The following is a 10,000-nucleotide window of genomic DNA, read 5'->3' as shown; positions in this document are numbered from 1 at the left end:
GGGGGGGGTGTATACATTTATATGCACACACACACACATACGTGGTCTGATCAATAAGTATCTGGACTGTTGTCATAGTAACGACGCTAAAGCACGCTGAGCGAAGCTGCTTGGCACAGATTGACCTTGAACTCTGCTGTGCATGCACACTAAGTTTTAACGTTCTAGTTCATTTCTGCTGTTTACAGCAGTGCTTGGAAGGAACGTGTGTGGCGTGATCGTCGCATTGACCGTGATACAGAGAGTTGAGCAGTGAATCTGCATCAAATTTTGCCAAAAGCTTGGCGGTAACTGCTCAGAGGCCTACGCAAAGTTTTCAAAAAGTTTTCATCGTTCTCAACACAATCAAGGAGATGTTGTGCAACTGAAACCTGAGTGTCGTTTTGTTCAACTGAAAGCAGTTTTGGCACAAACTTGGCAGACACGCGTCTCATGCCCTAATCTTCAGTGATAATGAACTGAACTGAACCGTAACTAATCTGCACATCTGATAACTCACAGATGGTGATTCGGTGATTTTCCCTCACAGCTACACGCACATCTGCAATGTTTTTCTCAGTTCTGCTAGTTGCAGGTCTCCCAGAACATTAGTCAATATCAACATTTTTTGGACTATCTTGGAAACATCTGAACCACTTGTACACGTTTGTGCGGCTCATACACTCCTCTGCATACACTTTCTGCAACTTTGCGTAGGCTTCTGAGCAGGTATCGCCATGACAACTTTCTCTGTCATGGCGATATATATATATTAAAGATAAATAAAAATGAAGATGCCACTTTTAAAAAAAATTGGGTGTTTTAATTAATTTACATTACACGTTTCAGTTTTTTTTTAAAAACCTTATCAAAAATGAGTATAAAATATGTGAGAAGAGAAGAGGGCTATTAATAAAATAAAATTGAGATTAAAATTAAGAATGACATTCATAGTTTACTGTTATTTCTTGCATGCGCACGTGGTCCTTTCGTTCTGTTCTGAAGGCATGGTAATTTCAACTCGCTGTGATAGTAGATTACTACTATCTGTTTTTGCAAATTAAATAGTGGTCAAGACTTGTTATATATAGATATAAATGTATACAGGGTTAGCGGTTATAGTAACTAAGGGATAAAATATCCGTACATAGTATCGGTGTCCGTTACCTGTATTATCCCCGAGCTTTGGTGTGCAGGTACACCATGCACGTAGAGTGCAGCTAACAACAGGAACAACAGGTTTATCAGGAACAAATGCAAATAATCAGAAAATGGAGAAAACCACAGATTAACCAACACATCGAATGGACCACATTTATAGCTTATTTTTTGTAATACAAAGCATGAAACATGTGGTCCAATCGATGTGTTGGTTAATCTGTGGTTTTTCTCCATTTTCTAATTATATGTGTATATATATATATATATATATATATATATATATATATATATATATATATATATATATATATATATATATATATATATAATGATGATGATGATGATGATGATAATAATAAGTAGCAACAAAGGAATGAGACCTCGATACTAGAAATAGACGTTTATTTATATATGTTATAATGAAAAACATTTACTGTTTGTTCTAAACTATAACATCTATATAGATAGATAGATAGAGATAGATAGATAGACAGACAGACAGACAGACAGACAGACAGACAGACAGACAGATAGATAGATAGATAGATAGATAGATAGATAGATAGATAGATAGATAGATAGATAGATGTAAACATCAGTCAGAAAATGTAAGTATATAATGGTAAAGTATACTGAATATGTGTGTGTGTCTATTAATACTTGTTTTATGTCAAGTTATATATAAAAAGCAATCCAACATTAAACTGATCAATTACTAAATACTTTTTATTAAAGTACATGGTTACACACTTATTAAACTTTTAAAAGTAGAAGTGTGACAGTATCTTCTAACTTTCGGCCTAACACCCTTCATCAAGTTGTACTATCTGACAAAAGCGGCGGGGGTGGGGCACAGTTTGGATGGCTAATGGCAGTCTGACAAAGACTAACAGGCCGAAACTTCGAAGTCACTATCACACCTCTTGTGAAAGTTTAATATATATATACTCTTTTTTTATGTGTTGCATCCCAAAGGCTATGGCCATGCTGGGGCACCGTCAGTATTATCACTTTTTCAATAGCCATTCTCTTGTAATTGGCTTTTGGTGAAGGAGAGAGTTTGATATTGCTGCCCTTTCTTGACTTTTTTTGTCGTGATTTAGGGTCTTCTGGGATCTTGGACAGCAGAAGGTCAAGTTGTTTCTTGAAAACATCTATCCCTACTTCATGTAGAACTCTCTGAGCTTTTGTAAAGATATTAAATAGCTGTGGGTTTTTGAACCCCAAGCTATTGCAGTACCTAGTACTCACTTTAGACGGGATGCCAAAGTTTGGTGTCAACCCCTCAAGGACCTTCCATATGTATGCTTAAAAGTCAGAAGCCAGGCTTTGGCAGCCAATGGCACCCTCTCCAAGGAGACAGTAATGTCCCTGAATATCTTCCCCGTCTTCGCTCCAAGGAGTAGAGTCGTGATTCTTTCAATCTTTCCCAGTGGCTCAGCTTTTTAGTTGACGAAGTTTTTATGATGTAGCACAACTGAACTCCCAAAACTTGTGCTATTAATTTGAAACTGTGGGATAACCAGAGTTGAGGGCAGTAATCCAGATGGCTGAGGACAAATGTCCTTCATAGATCCAGTATAGTTTCCTGGTCCCTTGTTCTGAAAGTTCTCAGAATCCACCAGGTCATTCGCCTGCACTTTGCCACAATATTGGTGATATGTGCACGAAACGAGGCGTCGTTACCCTTATCAATCCCCAGATCACGTACTGTGTTTGATTCTGGGATTGCCGCTCCTTTTGGTTGAAAGTATCATTGTTGCGGCTTGTTAGTTCAAGTTTCCTGAGAGCGGAGGGATTGGAAATTGTTTTGCATTAAATTGCATGTTGTGTTATTCAACCCATTAATATATGACATCTAGGTCTTTCTGTAGAAGATTAGCATCGAAAGTTTCTTTGACTACTTGTGCTACTTTTGTATCATCGGCATAGGTAGTAAGTTTTGTTTGTGCAATTGATGGCATATACTAGAGATAGCAGAAGCCCTTGCTGTTTGTAGCAGCTCCCTGAGGCACTCCACTCGTTATTACTGTCCCCCTGGAGAGGGCGCCATTGGCTGCCAAAGCCTGGCTTCTGACTTTTAAGCCGTCACGTAACCACGCTCCCCGTTTTCCGACTATATCCGGTCTCCGTAGTTTGTGATGTGTAATCTTGTGATCAGCCTTTGCTAAATCGAGATATATCCCATTCACGTTTGAGAAATTCAATAGTTGTTTCAACACCCAGTCATAATGTTACAAAAGCTGTGTAAGGCAGCTTCTTCTTAAGCGGAAGCCATGCTGGGTGTCAGGGAGCAAGTCATTACTTCTAGGAACGTGATCAGCTTCCTCTTGGCAGTGCATTCCATGACATTGCTGACTTGTGAAGTTAGAGACGTAGCCCTCTAATTTTTAGCATCCGCTCTATAACTTCCTTTTTGGATAGGACATGTTATGCCTTCCTTTAACTTTCTGGGAAGCCTCCCACTTCCAAGGCAGCTTTGGAAGAGGACCTGCAAGGGTCTTGCTAGATGCCTTTTGCATTTCTTTAGAAGGATCGCCGGGAATCCATCAGGGCTTGTAGCTGAATTTAAAATCATTTCATCAATAGAGCTGTGGTGTTGAAGAACTAATTAGCCACATCTGTTTGAAGTATTCCAACGAATTTGTGAAAGCACTTTTGTATTCCTCATTCTGTATTTCACTTACCCTCTGAAAGACTGCAGTTAGCGAACCATTTTCTTCGAACAATGGTCCTGTCTTGTACTGTATTGAAACAGACTCTTTTGCAAATCTATAGAAGGCCTTAGAGTTTGATCTTTAATTTTTTACAGCCCGACTTCTTTTTCAGCCCTCTCCTTTTGAAGCAGTGTTTGTCTGAAATTGAGTTCCTCACTATCCTTTAGGGGTCCATTTAGGCGATTTGAGATCTTTACTCGCCATCTCATTAGTCACTTCCTATCCCTGAGAACTATGTTTTTCAATCGGTTTGACATTCTCTCTGATGCAAACTCACTGCATACGTCAGGGAAACTTTATGTGAATATCCTGGATAAAGAGAGTTGCTAAATTGTTTTGTTCAAAGGCCTCTTCCTGAATACCTTTCCAATCAGCTTTATGAACGCTCAGAGCCGGGTGCTTCTCGTAGTCTGCTCGTCTGTCGTTTTCTGCAAACCGTACATTGTTAGTTCTGCTACGTTATGATTCCAAAAAAATAGTCGATGTCACCTTAACATTAGCACTGTGTTATTCGTGAAGAAGAGTCCGGGACATTTTTGGAGCACTGCTTGCTCTATGAATAGCATAAAGTCAAGCAGAGACTCTACTTGCCTTCATTCATGTAGTTACATACCTGAAAGGACACAAGGAATGTTGAAGCCTCCTAGAAGAAGTATGTGAAGGCTCTCATCCAGGTTGGTTAATACCTCTCCCATCTTTTTCTGGCTCTCTTCGAACGAGTCCCCATAGTTTGGAACATCCTTTAAGGTAGTTGGGAGTCTTCACTAATTTCGTTTTCGTTTTTTTTTTGTATCCATTTTATTTTCCTTTTTGAATATACTGTCTAATGACTCAATTCCCCACGAAACGGAATATAATGATACGGCAATGTACAGAGTTTTGCAGCTTCTGATTTCATTCCTAATATTACCGGTGGTATCACATTGAAAAACTACGAATACATATTCTACTTAGAAACCCGTCGTGTATATAGTTTGCCTTTGAACTAAGTTTTAAATGTTCTAAGTTGAAATTGACAGGTATTGGGTAGAAAGATTCGGCAGCTGTTTATAGCAAGTAAACTATAAGAACAGTTTTGCTATTAAGAGAAGTTGAATCAACAATCATAATAAAGTGTTTCAGATTGTTTAGAAATTATATTTTTCACCACCATTTTTCGCATTTGCATCACTGTCTTTCGCATTTACACGAGTGCAGAACGAACCCCAAGTTAAGATCACTTTTCGTTTTTACTGTTCAATATAAAAAATAACTGTGAATGAGTTAATTTTATGCACAATATGATACTCCTCTAAGGCGGCGAGCTGACAGAATCGTTAGCACGCCGGACCAAATACTTAGCGGCATTTCGTCCGTCCTCATGTTCTGAGTTCAAATTCCGCCGGAGTGGAGTTTGCCTTTCGTCTTTTCGAGGTCGATAAAATGAGTACCAGTTAAGCACTAGGATCGGTGTAACCGATTTACCTTCTTTCCCGATATTGCTGGCCTTGTGCCAAAACTTAAAACTAATATTATATACTTTTCTAAAACTTCGACTGTTTTCGTTTCGTCATTTTTCAGTGACATACATAAGCTACATTTTCGATTAATTTTTTTTTTATCAGCTGTTTCATTGATTTTCTGGGGGTTTTTTTTGCATCTGAATGGGCTTCACTACTTTTGTACTTAATAAAAAAAAAAACTCTTAATTAAAATGTATTGCCTTTTCACTACTAACTGCTACACCTATTAGATTAAGACTACACAACTCACATGACAATTTATTTCTTGTAGTTGTTCAAAACCAAGAACGTCACACTTGCTGCATACACCACAATGGGGTGCTGAAAACGTTCTTGGCTATAAGGGTGTCGCGAAAGGCCTGGTTGGAGCCCAACCTTCTGAGTTCTTTTACAGGACTTAGAAAAACTGAAGGACTGCTGCAATAAGTGTGTGAATCTGAGAGAGGAATATGTTGAATGAAATCATAATTAAATGAATCAAATGTATTTTCTTTTACACAAAGCCAGGAACTTTTCAGCACCCCCTCATACAACCTAGTTTTCTATTTTTAACAATTAATGAAGCGTATTCTTTGTTTTTTTTTTAGTTCATTCCACGTGTCCAGTAGTCTGGAAAGATACATTTTTTAGTATCTTTTGAAATGTCACCACTCGTTTATACAGGATGACCGAAAAGTCACAAAGGGATCTCGAAGTTTAATAAATTTGTTTTAATTACATTTTTTTATCTGTAATTCACAAAATGAGACACTTCATTCCTAACTAATGTACATATATTTACTGTATATATATATATATATATATATATATATATATATATATATATTGAGAAAAAAGGATGCCAGAATTTGGGGGAAAAACCCTTTTTATTTCTGCATTATTATTAGCGCTTTCGTTCGTTTCTCGAACTTATCAAATAAAATTTTGTGAATGTACAAACCGCTTGTTCATTTATACAAAACAGGTATGGGTGGGGGGCTAGAAGCGGAGAACATTGTTTTTGTTTTTGGGGATGAGGTTCTATGACAATGGAGACAGATAGATAGAAAGATGGGTAGGTAGATAGGTTGATAGATAGATAGATAGATAGATAGATAGATAGATAGACAACTTTAAGTACTCAGAAAGTGGTTCCCACATAAAATTCATGAGCTGATCCCTTTTCAAAATAAATGCCGATATGAACAGCAAAACGCAAAACCTCATATACTGCATTACATGCCTAAACTGCAAAGAAAATTACTTTGGCGAAACAAATAATTCCTGGCAACATGCAAGAATCCACAGGCAACATATCCGACAAAAGGAATTACGCAGGATTCCATTAAGTAAGCATCTAGAAATATGCAGCAACGGAAAATTAATTTTTTTTTCCCTTTTACAAATGCGCACGGGACGATCCGTAATACCGAAAAGCAATAGAACTACATTTCATAAAAAATTCTCTCCAAAATTGAATGCTTGACAGAAAAGCGGAGACAGTACATTTTGTATTCTAAATATAACTCAAATATCGGAAACATAATGCTCATCTCTGTAAATATTCAGGTGTATATGTATGGTATTGATATGCTCGAAGCTTTGCGTGTTATTTTAGTTTGTAAGTGTTCTACTAATGTTTTCTAATGCAAAAGACATGAAATTGAAAGAAGCGTGATTTTGTTTTTCAATGCAAAACTTCGAAGTTACACAGTATAAACATGGACATGTTCCCAAACACACACACACATACATTTCATCAAGGGATTCTCTCCAAAGCTGAATTTTTTAAGGTAAACCGGAGAATTTGCATTTTTTATTCCAAATGTGGCTCATCTCGGCAAATGTTCAGAACTACATTTCATCAAAAAATTCTCTCCAAAATTGAATGTTTGAAAGAAAAGCGGAGACAGTACATTTTGTATTCTAAATATAACTCAAAAAGAAAGATAAAAGACGAAGGAAAGAGGAGAAAAAAAGGAAGAAAAGGAAAAAGAAAGAAGGGAAGAAGGGGGAAAGAGAGAAAGAAAACAAAAAGACTTTCAGTAATGACCACACCACAACTTTTCTTTTTTTAAGAGGTCACAACCCTTAAATCTATTCCTTAAACTCATGACTAAATAAATAAATGGTTGGTGTTTAGAAAGGAGGATTCACCTTCTCTCTCTCCCTATATCTATCTATCTATCTATCTATCTATCTATCTATCTATCTATCTATCTATCTATCTATCTATCTCCATTGTCATGGCACCTCACCCAAAAAACAAAAACAATGTTCTCTTCTAAACAAAAGCCTCAAAACATCTGTTTTATATATGTATATAAAATGTATATACATGTGTGTCTCTCTCTATATATGTATGTATACATGTGTGTGTGTATATATATATGTAAGTATATATATATATATATATGTGTGTGTATGTATGTATGTATGTATGTATGTATGTATGTATGTATAGATATATATATGTATATGTATATATAGATGTATATGTACATATATATAAGTATGTATAGATAGATAGATATGTATGTGAATTTATATAAATAAGGATAAGATCGATTTTTTTAAAATACCGATCTTATCAGGTGGCCATCATGGGAATAAAACCTCAAAGGTGATAAATTATAATTAAGAGTATCTAAGAGATACCACCATGCTAGATATAGCAGCCAAAGCTTCACTCTAAAACCACATTAAATTCATGCTGCCCATCCACTCTGAGTCATTTCTCCTTGCTCCTCTGAGTTTCCTTTATGCAAATTATCGTAGGTTATATATGGTTCTACTCTTTTTGTATATAATTCATATGTTTGTTGGAGTCAAGATAGGACGATTGATTTTCTGATGATATTTATTAAGACAGAAACACATATCCATAGTTGTCCTTTTATTTCCAGAAACTTCAAACTGTCATTTCCATAACTGCATACTAATTACAGAAAATTCTTCATTCTTGAAATTATCACCGTTCTCATACAGAGTCGGTCGCATTTGCTAACTGGCCTTTGTCTTCCTCCGCCCGATGCAAACATCAAGAATTTACCTTGTATAGTATTTAATATACCTTTATTGTTCAATTCATACTACTAGCCACTCAGTTATTTCTCTCTCTCTCTCTTTCTCTCCCCCTCTCTATCTCATACCCCCCCCCCATATATATATATGTGCTACTTTAGCATGTGGTCTTCGTAGCCATTTACACTTCAGCGTGCAGTCTAACACTAACTGTAACCCTAATCCTAAACCTTAACCCTAACTTTAACTCAGATCAGGTCATTTCATTGCATGGGCGGACCCCGGGGTTGGGAAGGGCCCGAGGGCACGTTCCCCACTCAAGAAAAGAAGTGCGCCCTTCTAAATAATGTTATGCCCTTTTCTCCTGGAATCGTATTCCCTTCTGACCTTGTACTCTCCCTTCGAAAAATTCCTGGGACCGCGCTTGCATTGCGTAGACTACGGATACTGCAGTAGAATGCACGCTAATGTAACACACATACACACACACACACACACACACACACACATTGGGTTGACCAAAAACTCCGTTCGTTTTTTAAGCGAAAATAAGACACAAGTTTTAAACACAAAGCGGTTTATTCAATCACTGATATAATTACCGTTTCGTTCTAGCATCATCTACCATCTTGTGGGCTGAGCCATTATTCAGTGTTTAAAGAATTTACCGTCTTTGTTGACGAAAAACTCTTCCAGGTCTGTCTACTCAATGAATTTTGAAGAGACCGAAGCAGGTGGAAATCTGAAGGCGTAATATGGAGGGTGCGTCAAAACTTGCCAATCAAGCTCCAGTAACCTCTGCCAAGATTACAAAGAAGTATGCGGTCTAACATTGTCGTGATGAAAACATTACGATTAACAAGTGCTGGACTCTTCTGGCACTAGCGTAGCTGGGGTGGGGGTAGGGCGGTCCGCCCTGGGCGGCACTTTTAAAAGGGCGACACTTTTAGGCCTGCTGTACGCTACGCTAGTGGCTTCTGATGAATCCTGCATTTAATTTGCCCAGCTGGTCACAGTAAACACCCGGACTGATGGTCCTGTCCGCGGGAAGAAACTCGTAAAAGACACCAAATTGAAAATATAACCTTTTTCGGGTCTTGTTTTGGAGGCTGTTTTTGGTGGCTCGCCGCGCTTGAGATTGTTAAAGACGATCCATTTTTCGTTTCCTGTCACCATTCGATCTATTTTCGTCTCTTGTCAAAAGATCGTTTCCTTCACATTTCTGCAACGAATCGCAGATGGAAAACCGCTGGACGAGGTTAGCCTCATTCGGTTGATGTAGGACCCAAATATTGAGCCTGCTCACGCAACCACGTTTATGCAGCTGGTTTTCAAAACGTAATTTTGATATTCGGAGAATATCAGCAATCATCCTAGTCGAATAAAAGGGATTGGTATCGACTAACTCCTCCAGTTTATCGTTGTTTATCTCAGTTGACCGGCCAGGATGAGGACCGAGAAATTTCACGATCGAAATCTTGACAACCACTTCTGTTACACACGTTCCATAACATCATCTCCGTGCACAGAGTATAGCTTCCTGCAAGTTTCTATATGTATATACAGGCATTCATACATACGCGCGCGCGCACACACACACACACAATGAAAATGTGTGTGTGTGTGTGCGTTCAGTAC

Source organism: Octopus bimaculoides, chromosome 1, assembly GCF_046866305.1.
Source record: "Octopus bimaculoides isolate indiv1 chromosome 1, ASM4686630v1, whole genome shotgun sequence".
Lineage (NCBI taxonomy): Eukaryota > Metazoa > Mollusca > Cephalopoda > Octopoda > Octopodidae > Octopus > Octopus bimaculoides.
This window is presented reverse-complemented; position numbering follows the sequence as displayed.